At 43.3% G+C, this 17,341-nt stretch overlaps 1 pseudogene; it reads right to left on the bottom strand.

Annotated features, from left to right (window-relative positions):
* Nucleotides 1-17,341, bottom strand: part of LOC124010678 — a 46,066-nt pseudogene that overhangs the window by 1,587 nt on the left and 27,138 nt on the right.

The following is a 17,341-nucleotide window of genomic DNA, read 5'->3' as shown; positions in this document are numbered from 1 at the left end:
ACCTGTCCCTGGTCCAACACCATGATCTTCACATTATTGAGGCGATGGGCGATGATCAGCGTGGTGCAGCTGCTGAATGACTCATTGATGGTGTCCTGAATCAGCTGGTCAGTCTCTGTGTCAATGGCTGCCGTGTCGCCTCGTCCAACAGCAAGATCTGGTAACCCCCAACACATGTCACATTTAAGCACACTTTGCAGAGAATGGTTCAATCTCTAAGGTTGGTAGAATAAGGAAGTAGTAATATTGGAAAGAATGGAAAAACAGTGTTGGTTATTTGAATATGGACATAAATATTATAATCTTAATTAAGGAGTGTTATAACTAATGTAAGACTAGTCCCTAAATGCAACATCTTTTGTCATCCTCAGTTGTTTGTATTTCCAACTGCATTCTACAGAATCAAAGTGAAATAACAATAGAAGCCATGTGGTGGCAATGTTACGCCTTTGGGAAGTTGCTGCCTTACATTCTCAATGTTCTTATGTGACAACCTCAAAACGTAGGATGTGATGCACACAAGCTTTCCTATGTGGTAACATAAAATAAAATACATCTAACTGCCCTCATCTGTTGTACTGTGTGTCTGTGTTTGGTGTGGAGAGAAAGAGACGTGACACTGGTGTGTGTGTGTGCGTTTACCTTGCTGTGTCTAAGCAGTGCTCTTGCCACACACCGTAGTTGTCTCTCTCCTACTGAGAAGTTCTCTCCGTTCTCGGTCACCTCAGACTGGAGGGAAAGGGGCAGTTGGCTGATCTGAATTTGATGGTAGACAAAATTAAGTCAAAACACAAGCCACAGATAATTTTTTCAACTGTTCAAACAACTTTTTGTTTTTTTTAATCTTAAACAGGTCTAGGATTTGTTATCAATTACTCTCAGCAGTAATAACACTTTATCTGAAGATGTATAAGGCAATGCATACATACTATGATGCCAACATAAAGACTACTAGATTAATAAGAAAAGCTCATTCATTGTTTAAAAATGGCTTTTTTGCCTTCGTGCAGATTACCATGTGTCATTTTCGATTAATTGAAAATGATACTTTGAAAAAACACACATACATCTTGGAGGGTTTGGTTTCACAAGGTTGTGACCATGATCAAGGAAACTGACATATATTTTATATCACCCTCACACATAAGTATGGCTCTGTTGCAGAAAGACTGATACATGTTTGATAGTGTGTTGATGCTGTATTGTTTGTCCTTCATGTTCTAACACTTTAATGTTACCCCTTCCTTGTTTTTTTTGTAATAAATAATACAATTTTTTTAATGACTACTTTAAATTTTTAAACAGACATTTATCATGATATTTGTGGTCTCTATTTATGTTTCCATTGACCATCTATCCCTACTTACCACCTCCATTTATACGTGTCTTTTATTCCATGGGTTCATATTGGACCTATTTGGTAAGAAAAAATAAGAATAAAGAATCAGACACTGATCTGGAGTCAGTACATTTTCCCACTAATGGTTAAGGTTAGGATAGGGGGGGAGGGGAAGCTGATTCTAGATATGTACCTAGGGGAAACTTCGGTAAATCATTCATACATACCTGATGGTGCCAATGAAGAGAACGGGCTCCTGGGGAATGATTGACAGCTTGCTTCTCAGGTCGTCCAATCCAATCTGGGCAATGTTGATGCCGTCTATGGTGATGGAGCCTCCAGTCAGCTCCACCAGTCTGAAGAGAGATCCGCCCAGTGAGGATTTCCACGGACAGATAGTAACGGGGTTGTGACTGAACTACTCAGCATACCTATGATTAGTTCAGATACACGATAACTGTAATCTTCACATGTTGGTGTGATTAAACTGGATAAGGATTACTTCTTTGCTTCTATGAAAATCATTCAAAAACAAAAACGCCAATACAATGAATTCGATACCATCGTTATTACATTATTTCTTAGTAAATACCAGGTAAACACCAGCGGGGAAATGGGACTATAAAATGAAACAGTACTGATGTAAAATGATACACGGGAGTAAAGGATGGTGAGTCTCTGAGCCTGTGCGACCCACAATGCCGATGGTCTCCTCTGGCAGGATGTTAAAGGAGAGCTTCTTGAGTACCAGTGGCAGGTTGTCCTGGTAACACAACTCCACACTCCTGGAAGGAGATCTGTCCCTTATCTGGCCGGCAGGGAGCAGGAGAGGATGTCCCACTGATCTGTCTTGGTGCCTCACCCTCCAAGCTCTGACAGATTTAAAAAAAAAATCCAATATCAAATTTTATTTGTCACATGCACCGAATACAACAGGTATTACAGACCTTACAGTGAAATGCTTACTTACAAGCCCTTAACCAACAATGCTTTAAGAAGTTAAGAAAAACAAGTGTACCGTAAAAAATGGAAAATAAAAGTAACAAGTAATTAAACAGCAGCAGTAAAATAACAATAGCGAAGCTATATGTAGGGGGCAGACGGACAGAGTCAATGTGCCGGTTAGTCAAGGTAATATGTACATGTAGATAGAGTTAAAGTGACTCTGCATAGATCATATAGAGAGTAGCAGCAGCATACAAGAGGAGTCTGGGTAGCCCTTTGATTAGCTGTTCAGGGGTAGAAGCTGTTAAAAAGCCTTTTGGACAGTCTATGACTAGAGTGGCTGGAGTCATTGACAATTTTTAGGGCCTTCCTCTGACACCACCTGGTATAGAGGTCCTGGATGGCAGGAAGCTTGGCCCCAGTGATGTACTGGAACGTATACACTACCCTCTGTAGTGCCTTGTGGTCGGAATTCCGAGCAGTTGCCATACCAGGTAGTGATGCAACCAGTCAGGATGCTCTTGATGGTGCAGCTGTGGAACCTTTTGAGGAGCTGAGAACCCAGGCCAAATCTCCTGAGGGGGAATTGGCTTTCTCATGCCTTCTTCACAACTGTCTTAGTGTGTTTGGACCATGATAGTTTGTTGGTGATGTAGACACCAAGGAACATGAAGCTCTCAACCTGCTCCACTACAGCCCAGTCGATGAGAATGGGGGCGTGCTCGGTCCTCCTTTTCCTGTCGTCCACAAACATCTCCTTTGTCCTGATCACGTTGAGGGAGAGGTTTTTGTCCTGACACCACACGGCCAGGTCTCTGGCCTCCTCCCTATAGGCTGTCTGATTGTTGTCAGTGATCAGACATACCACTGTTGTATCATCGGCAAACTTGATGATGGTGTCGGAGTTATGCCTGGCCATGCAGTCATGAGCGATCAGGGAGTACATTAGGGGACTGAGCATGCACCACTGAGGGGCCCCCGTGTTGAGGATCAGCGTGGCGGATGTGTTGTTACCTACCCTTACCATCTGGGGGTGGCTCGTCAGGAAGTCCAGGATCCATTTGCAGAGGGAGATGTTTAGTCTCAGGGTCCTTAGCTTAGTGATGAGCTTTCAGGGCATTATGTTGTTGAACACTGAGCTGTAGTCTATTAAATAGCATTCTCACATAGGAGTTCCTTTTGTCGAGGTGGGAAAGGGCAGTCTGGAGTGCAATAGAGATTGCATCTTCTGTGGATCTGTTGAGACAGTATGCAAATTGTAGTGGGTCTAGGGTTTCTGGGATAATGTTGTTGATGTGAGCCATAACCAGCCTTTCAAAGCACTTCATGGATACAGACGTGAGTGGTACTGGTCGGTAGTCATTTTGGCAGCTTACCTTAGTGTTCTTGGGCACAGGGACTATGGTGGTCTGCTTGAAACATGTTGGTATTACAGACTCAGTCAGGGACAGTTTGAAAATATCAGTGAAGACACTTGTCAGTTAGTCAGCGCATGCGTGGAGTACACGTCCTGGTAATCTGTCTGTCCCTGAATGTTGACCTGTTTAAAGGTTTTACTCACATCGGCTACGGAGAGCGTGATCACAGTTGTCTAGAACAGCTGATGTTCTCATGCATGTTTCACTATATGCTTGCCTGGAAGCGAGCATATAAGAAATTTAGCTGTGCTTCCCTTTGTAGTCTAATATTTTCCCAGCTCTGCCACATCCGACGATTTTCAGAGCCGGTGTAGTACGATTCAATCTAGGTCCTTTATTGACGCTTTGTCTGTTTGATGGTTCGTCGGAGGGCATAGCGGAAATTCTTATAAACTTCCGGGTTAGAGTCCCGCTTCTTGAAAGCGACAGCACTACCCTTTAGCTCAGCGCGGATGTTGCCTGTAATCCATGGCTTCTGGTTGGGGTATGTATGTACAGTCACTGTGGGGACGACGTCATCGATGCACTTATTGATGAAGCCATGTGACTGATGTGGTGTACTCCTCAATGCCATCGGAAGAATCACGGAACATATTCCAGTCTGTGCTAGCAAAACAGCCCTGTAGTTTGGCATCTGCTTCATCTGACCACTTTTTTATTAGCCGAGTCACTGGTGCTTGAGTGTTGATCTCTGTAGCTCCAATCCCAAGAAGCGAAGCCATCTCCTTTTTAACAGAAAATGTATTTATAGATCTCCAAAAGCTTGTTGGCGCTATAATAAAAAGTTTACCTTATGATGGGTGGTGTGAAACAGGTCATGTGATGTGTGACGGGCCACACACTGGGTTCTATATCTGCTTCCTGCTGGGATGTCATTGTGTTATTGGGATGTTGTGTTTGTGCACCGTACGCAGGAATGTGTATTGTGTGTGTGTGCCTACTTGCGAGTATGCTGTCTCTGTGTAAGTGTGTGTGTTGTTGCTTCATCTGTGCTTGTGTCCTGCTGCGTTAAATCTATAGGTGTGTGTTTGTGTCAGACTCATGTGTGTACTTTCGATTCAGCCACACATGGTTCAGCCAATCATCAACCTTCCCCCGACTGTTGGCAGCACTCCCTGGTGTCATTAGGCCTACCTACCTACCTTTATATAATGATTGATCCTCTCCACTGATGTGAAGCGAGTCTCAGTCTCTGACAGCAATCTCACAGTGAACTGAAAAAGACAAGTCAGCTGAAGAGGAGAGAGACAGAGAAGGAGATAGAGAAGAAAGCAAGAGAAGCGATAAGTCAATGATTAACACCCGCACACCCTATTACAATCAACCTAGACCCACGTCAACACTAGTGTTCATCCCAGTTTGCAATGATACCCTATGAATTAAGGAGCAGCACAAACCATAAACCTTTATGACCCCTATAGACAGACATGCTGATAAGGCTATACTTCTACATTCAGCTCAATCAATTTCAATTCATAGTTCCCTAAGAGGGAGCTCCTTCCCACGCCTGTAGTAATCCCACAGTGAAATTATAAATAAGACATCAAAAAGCCTTAATACAAACCTTTCCATTAAAGGGGAAGTCAAAATAATTAAACCATAGTAAAGATAAACCCTAACATTGAGTGTGCATTTGCATGTGCGTACGTCCATGTGTGTGTGTCTGTGTGTGTGTACCTGCATGGCGTAGCATATGGCCAAGCCTGCATAGGCTGGGGGGATGTGATTGTGCATGAAAACGATGAGCAGGGCTACGGTGGTGACGAGAGTAATGCTGATCAGGTCCAGTCGAACAGCCAGCCAGGGCATAGCACAGCTAAACAGGTAGTGGGAGGCCTGGTTGGTGTCTAGTAAAGCCTGGTACCTGAGATACACAGCGACAAACCACTAAGAATGGTTAGTAACAGTCAACAGAATAATAACAGACTTCGTGGAACAGAGCAATAACAGACTTAGTCAGAGTCAACGGGCAAATAGCAGACTTGGCGAGAGTCAAAGGGCCAATAACAAGGGACTTGGTGAGAATCGAGGGAGGCCAGGCCAAACATATTGAACCAAGGACACATGCATTAAAGGGATACTTCGGGATTTTGGCAATGATAATTTTTATATCTCTGTCTAGTGTGAAGGAAGTTAGAGGTAGTTTCGCGAGCCAATGCTAACTAGCGTCATTGCGAGGAACTTCCTTCAAAAATGTTTTATCCACGAGTTCATCTGATTTTGGAGGAGTAAATATTCCGAAGTATCCCTTTAAGGGGCTAGTAAACTGGACACGTACTGTGCTAGCCAGGATTCTACTCTCCTCACCTGTAAAGCCTGCCTGGACCACACATCAGTTTCAATGGGAGGCAGGCTTCCCTAACCAACTTGTATGATAGAGGCTGCCCAGTACCCACATTAGCTCTGCAGAAATGAAATGCTACTTAACTCAAACTCGAGGAAATGTTACCTAGGGACGTTAACTCATTATTAATTGTGCCACTTGGTAGACTTCTGGTGGGCTAAGCTCATTGGAAATGAACTGTCAAAACCAATATCTTAAGTGTTTGAACAAACGTCCTGTGACAGACAAAGGAAGTGTCTTCCTAGCAACGCTATATATTAGTGTACTGTTAGTGAGACATACATTAAGTGTCTAACTATGAATGTTATATATTAGTTTACGACTAATGACAGATAAAGGAAGTGTCTTCTTATGAACACTAAACACTGAGTATTCAAAACATTAGGAACACCTTCCTTATATTGAGTTGCCCTCAGAACAGCTTTAATTCGTCGGAGCATGGACTCTACAAAGTGTCGAAAGCGTTCCACAGGGATGATGACCCTTGTTGACTCCAATTCTTCCTACAGTTGTTTCAAGTTGGCTGGATGTTCTTTGGGTGGTGGAAACATTTTTGATTACACAAAGGATTGTGAAAACCCCAGCAGCGTCAGAGTTCTTGACACACACACCGGTGTGCCTGGCACATACTACCATACCCCGTTCAAAGGCACATAAATCTTTTGTCTTGCCAATTCTGTACTCACCTGTTCAAAAAGTCATCCCATCTGCTATAGGCTTGAATGGTGGACAGCCACTGGAGAGTGCTGGTGATGTGCGAGGTGAAAGGTGACTGGCTGATGTTCTCTAGACACTTTAGTTCACGAATCAGAACCCTATTCAGACAAACAGGAAGTGGAACGTCTATTATATAAACATACCAGAGCACCACTTTAGGGATGGTAAAAAAAGTACATTCACTCAGCATTTCTCGAATCTCTACTCTGTGTCTCTGTGACCCCCAGCCAACAATGTTGTTTGAGAACGAAACACCATTTTTTCTACAATAGCCTTGTGAAATATCTAGGGATGGTGATCAAGGAGAGGATTGAGAAACACTGCGTTATACAGTTGAAGTCGGAAGTTTACATACACCTTAGCCAAATAAATTTAAACTCCGTTTTTCACAATTCCTTTAATCCGAGTAAACATTCCCTGTCTTAGGTCAATTAGGATCACCACTTTATTTTAAGAATGTTTAATGTCAGAATAATAGTAGATTTATTTCAGCTTTTATTTATTTAATCACATTGGGTCAGAAGTTCACATACACTCAATTAGTATTTTGTAGCATTGCCTTTAAATTGTTTAACTTGGGTCAAACATTTGGGTAGCCTTCCACAAGCTTCCCACAATAAGTTGGGTAAATTTTGGCCCATTCCTCCTGACAAAGCTGGTGTAACTGAGTCAGGTTTGTAGGCCTCCTTCCTAGCACACGCTTTTTCAGTTCTGCCCACAACTTTTCTATAGGATTGACGCCAGGACTTTGTGATGGCCACTCTAATACCTTGACTTTGTCGTCCTTAAGCCATTTTGCCACAACTTTGGAAGTATGCTTGGGGTCATCGTCCATTTGGAAGACCCATTTGCGACCAAGCTTTAACTTCCTGACTAATGTCTTAAGATGTTGCTTCTATATATCCACATGGGGCGGCAGCGTAGCCTAGTGGTTAGAGCATTGGACTAGTGACCAGAAGGTTGCGAGTTCAAACCCCCGAGCTGACAAGGTACAAATCTGTCGTTCTGCCCCTGAACAGGCAGTTAACCCACTGTTCCCAGGCCGTCATTGAAATTAAGAATATGTTCTTAACTGACATGCCTGGTTAAATAAAGGTAAAATAAAAAAAATAATAATGATGTTCCTCCTCATGATGCCATCTATTTTCTGAAGTGCACCAGTCCCTCATGCAGCAAAGCACCCCCGCAACATGATGCTGCCACCCCTGTGCTTCACGGTTGAGATGGTGCTCTTCGACTTGCAAGCCCCCTTTTCCTCCAAACATAATGATGGTCATTATATTTTTGCTTCATCAGACCAGAGGACATTTCTCCAAAAAGTACGATCTTTGTCCTCATGGGCAGTTGTAAACTGCTTTTGTATGGCAGTTTTGGTGGCTTCTTCCTTGCTGATCGGCCTTTCAGGTTATGTCGATATAGGACTCGTTTTACTGTGGATATCGATACTTTTGTACTTGTTTCCTCCAGCATCTTCACAAGGTCCTTTGCTGGTGTCCTGGGATTGATTTGCACTTTTCGCACCAAAGTACGTTCATCTCTAGGAGACAGAACGCGTCTCCTTCCTGAGCGGTATGATGGTGTTTATACTTATTATTGTTTGTACATATGTACTGCTACCTTTGGCATTTGGAAATTGCTTCCAAGGATTAACCAGACTTGTGGAGGTCTACAATTATTTTTCTGAGGTCTTGGGAAAATCAAAAGATATCAGCCATGTCAAGGAAAGAGGCACTGAGTTTGAAGTTAGGCCTTGAAATACATCTACGGGTACACCTTCAATAGACTCAAATTATGTCAAATAGCCTATAAGAAGATTCTAAAGCCACAACATAATTTTCTGGATTTAAAAAAAAACTTCTGACCCACTGAAATTGTGATACAGTGAATTATAAGTGAAATAATCTGCCTGTAAACAATTGTTGGAAAAATTACTAATGTCATGCACAAAGTAGATGTCCTAACCGACTTGCCAAGACTATAGTTTAACAAGTAATTTGTGGAGGGGTTGAAAAACGAGTTTGAATGACTCCAACCTAAGTGCATGTAAACTTCCGACTTCAACTGTAACTCTAATGACGGTGTAGTTATCTGACAGGTTAGTGGACTACGATATGATGAGAGGACACAGGGAGTCAGAGTATAATTCTGCCCAGGACAACCATTTCCTGGCAGGGCTCGTGCCATTTCTGGGCTCCGCTAGAATCATTTCTGATTTCTGTTTGATTTTATGAGCTGCACACCCACACAACCACAACTACGACGCAAGAGAGAGGGGTTGATTGACAAAGGTGGGGTGGAGTTCTACTTTTAGGTCAATAGATAGGATTGGCTGCACTTGTGAATAACAAATCTGTCCATAAATGAATCATCCCTTTTTCTCATAAAGCGGAGGGAGGGAAGCAGGAATAGGACAGAGCATGAAACAACATGACACTTGTCCTTGTTCTGAGGTTTCCTAGGTAGTGCACTATTTAGGGAATAGGGTGCTTTTTGGGTTTGCTTTTAAATGAGGTAACCAGTTTGATGCGATTCAGATGAGTAACGTTGAATATCAAATCTCGAGAAGTCGTTGAGTTGTGACTTTGCACGACATTTCATCACATTTACTTCTTCGCATTTATTTCATCACACATTGCGGGGTAGTAGGCTTGACGTGAACCACACAAGCTGCACTTTTTATATCTTGTGAATCAAACATTTTCTTCCCACCGATTTTGTATATTACCCAAAAGACCTACAGAACCCTAATCCATCTCTACACTTCTATTTTAATCAACACACGTAGGCATGCACACTCACACACTCACAGCCAATATAATCCCGCTCGTCTAAATCGATTGGTTGGAGCCTGACCTGGAGACATGGTTGACAATGAGGAGGAAAGCTCCCAGGGGAAAGAGGAAGAGCAGAAACCAGGGCAATACGATGCACACCATGGCCAGGCAGAAAAGCACCATGGTCAAGTTCTGGAGCAGCATCTCAACATATATGGCCAGACGGACGTCCACTGTGGATGGAGAGGGAGAGAGAGATAGACAAAGAGATCGAGAGAGAATGGGAGATAGAAAGAAATACAGAAAGAGATACAGAGAGGGAGAGAGAACTGTCAGATTGGCAGATTGTCTGTTGTATGGGGACCTCAATGCGCTGAGTATGAAGTCAAGGCAAATCATTGGGTGCCTCACCCTTGTCCATGTCACGGGAGAAGAGGGTGAGGATGCGGCCCAGAGGTGTCGTGTCAAATAAGCGCACGGGGCTCAGGATGAGGCGGTAGAATAGCTTGTCGTGGAGCACCGATGCAGCCCGAACAGTGCACTGTCAGACAGAAACACAGATATGTTCGAACACTGAGCTAGACACAACATAAACATAACAAATACATTGAAACAGCCGTAACTCTGGTAAACAGATTGTCGGGACTCCGGAAAGCTTTACCAAACACCCAGACGCAGCAAATGCAAAACATAAAAGCAGTAGAGATTAGAGAATCGTTGCCAGCATACACAGCTATGTGCACATACTAACACTCATATGACGCATATGCTATGTTGCTAATGCTAGCTAGCTTGTTCTTGGATGCAAACATTGGTGAAATGTCAGAACAATTCAGCGAACACAACAGGCCCTGTGAGCATTTGACCCAGATTGCCATGACTTTTATATATGTGGAAAAGGGTTAAAGAAACAAAACATATTTGACGGTCGCTCGGCAGTTTTTGTACATTTAACATTTACATTTAAGTCATTTAGCAGACGCTCTTATCCAGAGCGACTTACAAATTGGTGCATTCACCTTATGACATCCAGTGGAACAACCACTTTACAATAGTGCATCTAAATATTTTAAGGGGGGAGGGGGTGAGAAGGATTACTTTATCCTATCCTAGGTATTCCTTAAAGAGGTGGGGTTTCAGGTGTCTCCGGAAGGTGGTGATTGACTCCGCTGTCCTGGCGTCGTGAGGGAGTTTGTTCCACCATTGGGGAGCCAGAGCAGCGAACAGTTTTGACTGAGCTGAGCGGGAACTGTACTTCCTCAGTGGTAGGGAGGCGAGCAGGCCAGAGGTGGATGAACGCAGTGCCCTTATTTGGGTGTAGGGCCTGATCAGAGCCTGGAGGTACTGAGGTGCCGTTCCCCTCACAGCTCCGTAGGCAAGCACCATGGTCTTGTAGCGGATGCGAGCTTCAACTGGAAGCCAGTGGAGAGAGCGGAGGAGCGGGGTGACGTGAGAGAACTTGGGAAGGTTGAACACTAGACGGGCTGCGGCGTTCTGGATGAGTTGTAGGGGTTTAATGGCACAGGCAGGGAGCCCAGCCAACAGCGAGTTGCAGTAATCCAGACGGGAGATGACAAGTGCCTGGATTAGGACCTGCGCCGCTTCCTGTGTGAGGCAGGGTCGTACTCTGCGGATGTTGTAGAGCATGAACCTACAGGAACGGGCCACCGCCTTGATGTTAGTTGAGAACGACAGTTTGTTGTCCAGGATCACGCCAAGGTTCTTAGCGCTCTGGGAGGAGGACACAATGGAGTTGTCAACCGTGATGGCGAGATCATGGAACGGGCAGTCCTTCCCCGGGAGGAAGAGCAGCTCCGTCTTGCCGAAGTTCAGCTTGAGGTGGTGATCCGTCATCCACACTGATATGTCTGCCAGACATGCAGAGATGCGATTCGCCACCTGGTCATCAGAAGGGGGAAAGGAGAAGATTAATTGTGTGTCGTCTGCATAGCAATGATAGGAGAGACCATGTGAGGTTATATTGTAGACTGAAATCGCCCACTCCGGCTCCAATGAGGACGAATGGACTTCACTTGATATCTTGCAACGGTACTCTGGGCATTTTTCCACTATGCCAACTGTTCTGACCGCACTGACACATGGATTGACTTTTGGGGCGTACACAGCTACATGCGAGAATATATTTCTCACTTTGACAAACGTGTTCAGTCACGACAGAAGAAGCATGCTACACCCGAGGAAAGCTCAACAAATCCAGCTGGCATTTGAGGGGGATTTTACAAGAAGATTTCAGGGAGAACGTTATGATCGATTACCCAGGAAGTCCCACAGAGCATCAAGGAGTCTGAAACTGTTTTGAAAAGGTAAGAAAAAGAGCTGGTTGTTTTTTATCCAAATCTTAGTGGCATAATTTCAGCAAAAACCTAGGGTATGGGATGGCAAAATGACATCCTTAGCCAGTCAATAGGCCTACAGGTTTTCAATGGCCTTGCTTTAGTGTGTAGGGCACCGTCCATGGTACCAATAGAGCGCAACAGCAATTCTGTGCATACCTGTCACTTCACACTCAATGTTCTAGGAATTTGAACTTATTGTGATATAGCATATAGCTGTGGCATTTTGACATTTTATCAGCCGGTTATTGTCATACACAAGACTGCTGAGTCTCACGGTAATTGACTGCAATTAACGTCACAATTAATCCATAATTTATTTTAGTCAGGTCTAAAGAAACATTAGGATATGAAAAATACATATTTCAGAAAAAAACAGAATATTAGTTGGCCTACATGGATGGCTATTCTCCATGCCATAGGCTGTAGATGTGTTCATTTAGCTGACAAGATATACAGTGCCTTGCGAAAGTATTCGGCCCCCTTGAACTTTGCGACCTTTTGCCACATTTCAGGCTTCAAACATAAAGATATAAAACTGTATTTTGTTGTGAAGAATCAACAACAAGTGGGACACAATCATGAAGTGGAACGACATTTATTGGATATTTCAAACTTTTTTAACAAATCAAAAACTGAAAAATTGGGCGTGCAAAATTATTCAGCCCCTTTACTTTCAGTGCAGCAAACTCTCTCTAGAAGTTCAGTGAGAATCTCTGAATGATCCAATGTTGACCTAAATGACTAATGATGATAAATACAATCCACCTGTGTGTAATCAAGTCTCCGTATAAATGCACCTGCACTGTGTTAGTCTCAGAGGTCCGTTAAAAGCGCAGAGAGCATCATGAAGAACAAGGAACACACCAGGCAGGTCCGAGATACTGTTGTGAAGAAGTTTAAAGCCGGATTTGGATAAAAAAAGATTTCCCAAGCTTTAAACATCCCAAGGAGCACTGTGCAAGCAATAATATTGAAATGGAAGGAGTATCAGACCACTGCAAATCTACCAAGACCTGTCCATCCCTCTAAACTTTCAGCAAGGAGAAGACTGATCAGAGATGCAGCCAAGAGGCCCATGATCACTCTGGATGAACTGCAGAGATCTACAGCTGAGGTGGGAGACTCTGTCCATAGGACAACAATCAGTCGTATATTGCACAAATCTGGCCTTTATGGAAGAGTGGCAAGAAGAAAGCCATTTCTTAAAGATATCCATAAAAAGTGTTGTTTAAAGTTTGCCACAAGCCACCTGGGAGACACACCAAACATGTGGAAGAAGGTGCTCTGGTCAGATGAAACCAAAATTGAACTTTTTGGCAACAATGCAAAACGTTATGTTTGGCGTAAAAGCAACACAGCGCATCACCCTGAACACACCATCCCCACTGTCAAACATGGTGGTGGCAGCATCATGTTTTGGGCCTGCTTTTCTTCAGCAGGGACAGGAAAGATGGTTAAAATTGATGGGACGATGGATGGAGCCAAATACAGGACCATTCTGGAAGAAAACCTGATGGAGTCTGCAAAAGACCTGAGACTGGGACGGAGATTTGTCTTCCAACAAGACAATGATCCAAAACATAAAGCAAAATCTACAATGGAATGTTTCAAAAATAAACATATCCAGGTTTTAGAATGGCCAAGTCAAAGTCCAGACTTGAATCCAATCGAGAATCTGTGGAAAGAACTGAAAACTGCTGTTCACAAATGCTCTCCATCCAACCTCACTGAGCTCGAGCTGTTTTGCAAGGAGGAATGGGAAAAAATGTCAGTCTCTCGATGTGCAAAACTGATAGAGACATACCCCAAGCGACTTACAGCTGTAATCGCAGCAAAAGGTGGCGCTACAAAGTATTAACTTAAGGGGGCTGAATAATTTTGCACGCCCTATTTTTCAGTTTTTGATTTGTTAAAAAAGTTTGAAATATCCAATAAATGTCGTTCCACTTCATGATTGTGTCCCACTTGTTGTTGATTCTTCACAAACAAATACAGTTTTATATCTTTGTTTGAAGCCTGAAATGTGGCAAAAGGTCGCAAAGTTCAAGAGGGCCGAATACTTTCGCAAGGCACTGTACTTTTAAGTCCCATTACATTTTATATTATATGATTTTATAGTAAGAAGAATATGATTGAACTTCGCTGAATAAAACAGAAAGGATATTTTTCCCATTCCGGAGAGAGTGTGCATATGAAACGCCTATGTTGAGCGTAAAAGTGATCGTTTGAAAAAGGTAGTATACACTAGATTGAGTTATTTGGCTACTTTAGTTGTGAATGATACGAACCTCAATGTCTTCGAGACCAAAACATATATGGGCAGCACGATGCGGCTATAGGCTACTGATTTGAGAAAGTGCCAAAAAAAATGATTGCTTCTGGCTGCACAGCTGTTCTCTTATCAATTGATCAAATGTTCACCCATCAGACTATTCTCAATTTAATCGAGTCTTCACTCACTAATAAACTCAGCAAAAAAAGAAACACCCCTTTTTCAGGACCCTGTCTTTCAAAGATAATTCGTAAAAATTCAAATAACTTCACAGATCTTCATTGTAAAGGGTATAAACACAGTTTTCCATGCTTGTTCACTGAACCATAAACAATTTATGAACACGCACCTGTGGAACGGTCGTTAAGACACTAACAGCTTACAGACGGTAGGCAATTAAGGTCACAGTTATGAAAACTTAGGACACTAAAGAGGCCTTTCTACTTTCTACTGACTATGAAAAGCACAAACAGAAAGATGCCCAGGGTCCCTGCTCATCTGTGTGAATGTGTCTTAGGCATGCTGCAAGGAGGCATGAGGACTGCAGATGTGGCAACTGTGAGACCTACTGTGAGACGCCAAAGACAGCAATACAGAGAGACAGGACGGACATCTGATCGTCCTCACAGTGTCAGACCACGTGTAAGATGTAGGATCGGTACCTCCGAACATCACACCTGCGGGACAGATACAGGATGGCAACAACAACTCCCCGAGTTACACCAGGAACGCACAATCCCTCCATCAGTGCTCAAACTGTCCGCAATAGGATGAGAGAGGCTGGACTGAGGGCTTGTAGGCCTGTTGTAAGGCAGGTCCTCACCGGCAACAATGTCGCCTATGGGTACAAACCCACTGTCGCTGGACAAGACAAGACTGGCAAAAAGTGCTCTTCACTGACGAGTCGCTGTTTTGCTCACAATATGTGGTAGGCTATGTATTGTATAGGCACAATCATACATCTATGCGTATACATAAGCTCCACTATGCATATGCGTATTTTGAAATAATCATCACCTTAGAAAATGCTGTCCATTTTGTTGTGTTACACTTTGAAACAACATCCATAATGACCACGTTTTACATTTCTTTCTTCAAATTGATCTGAGCTGCAAAATCTGGACCCTACAAATCAGCTGGGCTAGACAATCTGGACCCTCTCTTAAATTATCCGCCGCAATTGTTGCAATCCCTATCACTAGCCTGTTCAACCTCTTTCGTATAGAGGGGGAGACACTCAAGACCCTAACTGTTACAGACCTATATCTATCCTACCCTGCCTTTCTAAAGTCTTCAAAAGCCAAATTAACAAACAGATCACCGACCATTTCGAATCCCACCGTACCTTCTCCGCTATGTAATCTGGTTTCCTAGCTGGTCATGGGTGCACCTCAGCCACGCTCAAGGTCCTAAACGATATCATAACCACCATCGATAAAAATACACTACTGTGCAGCAGTCTTCATCAACCTGGCCAAGGCTTTCGACTCTGTCAATCACCGCATTCTTATCGGTAGACTCAGCCTTGGTTTCTCAAATGACTGCCTCGCCTGGTTCACCAACTACTTTTTGGATGGAGTTCAGTGTGTCAAATCAGAGGGCCTATTGTCCGGACCTCTGGCAGTCTCTATGGGGTTGCCACAGTGTTCAATTCTCGGGCCGACTCTTCTCTGTACACATCAATGATGTCGCTCTTGCTGCTGGTGAGTCTCTGATCCACCTCTACGCAGATGACACTATTCTGTATACTTCTGGCCCTTCTTTGGACACTGTTAACAACCCTCTAGACGAGCTTCAATGCCATACAACTCTCCTTCCGCGGCCTCCAACTGCTCTTAAATGCAAGTAAAACTAAATGCATGCTCTTCAACTGATCGCTGCCTGCACCTGCCCGCCTGTCCAACATCACTACTCTGGACGGTTCTGACGTAGAATACGTGGACAACTACAAATACCTAGGTGTCTGGTTAGACTGTAAACTCTCCTTCCAGGTTCAATCTAAAATTGGCTTCCTATTTCGTAACAAAGCATCCTTCACTCATGCTGCCAAACATACCCTCGTAAAACTGACCATCTTACCGATCCTCGACTTCGGCGATGTCATTTACAAAATAGCCTCCAATACCCTACCCAATAAATTGGATGCAGTCTATCACAGTGCCATCTCTTTTGTCACCAAAGCCCCATATATTCCCCACCACTGCAACCTGTACGTTCTCGTTGGCTGGCCCTCGCTTCATACTTGTCGCCAAACCCACTGGCTCCAGGTCATCTACAAGACCCTGCTAGGTAAAGTCCCCCCTTATCTCAGCTCGCTGGTCACCATAGCAGCACCCACCTGTAGCACGCGCTCCAGCATGTATATCTCCCTGGTCACTCCCAAAACCAATTCTTCCTTTGGCCGCCTCTCCTTCCAGTTCTCTGCTGCCAATGACTGGAACGAACTATAAAAATCTCTGAAACTGGAAACACTTATCTCCCTCACTAGCTTTAAGCACCAGCTGTCAGAACAGTTTACAGATTACAGCACTTGTACATTGCCCATCTATAATTTAGCCCAAACAAATACCTCTTTCCCTATTGTATTTATTTTATTTTATTTATTTATTTAGCACCTTTGCACCCCATTATTTTTATTTCTACTTTGCACATTCTTCCACTGAAAATCTACCATTCCAGTGTTTTACTTGCTATATTGTATTTACTTTGCCACCATGACCTTTTTTTTTGCCTTTACCTCCCTTATCTCACCTCATTTGCTCACATCGTATAGACTTATTTTTCTACTGTATTATTGACTGTATGTTTGTTTTACTCCATGTGTAACTCTGTATTGTTGTATGTGTCGAACTGGTTTGCTATCGTGGTCAGGTCGCAATTGTAAATGAGAACTTGTTCTCAACTTGCCTACCTGATTAAATAAAGGTGAAATAAAAAAAAGATATATATATATTTTGAACTTAATGTTTATTGTGGTAAAGCATGATATAAGCACAATGCAATTTAATTCAAATGCAAGAATCCTGGAAAATGTTTCCCCATTGTCAATTTCAACTGCCCCCTGGGGCCAGGCCTGGTCACTGTGCAAGTGGAATGTTTCTTGTGTCAGCCCATCTGTCAATGACTCATTCATAAATGAATGTCTGGCAGGCTGACACAGAAAGGTTATGACCGT

Source organism: Oncorhynchus gorbuscha, linkage group LG23 (genome assembly GCF_021184085.1).
Source record: "Oncorhynchus gorbuscha isolate QuinsamMale2020 ecotype Even-year linkage group LG23, OgorEven_v1.0, whole genome shotgun sequence".
NCBI classification, from domain to species: domain Eukaryota; kingdom Metazoa; phylum Chordata; class Actinopteri; order Salmoniformes; family Salmonidae; genus Oncorhynchus; species Oncorhynchus gorbuscha.
The sequence above is the reverse complement of the archived record's forward strand: the minus strand, read 5'-3'. Positions and strand labels throughout refer to the sequence as shown.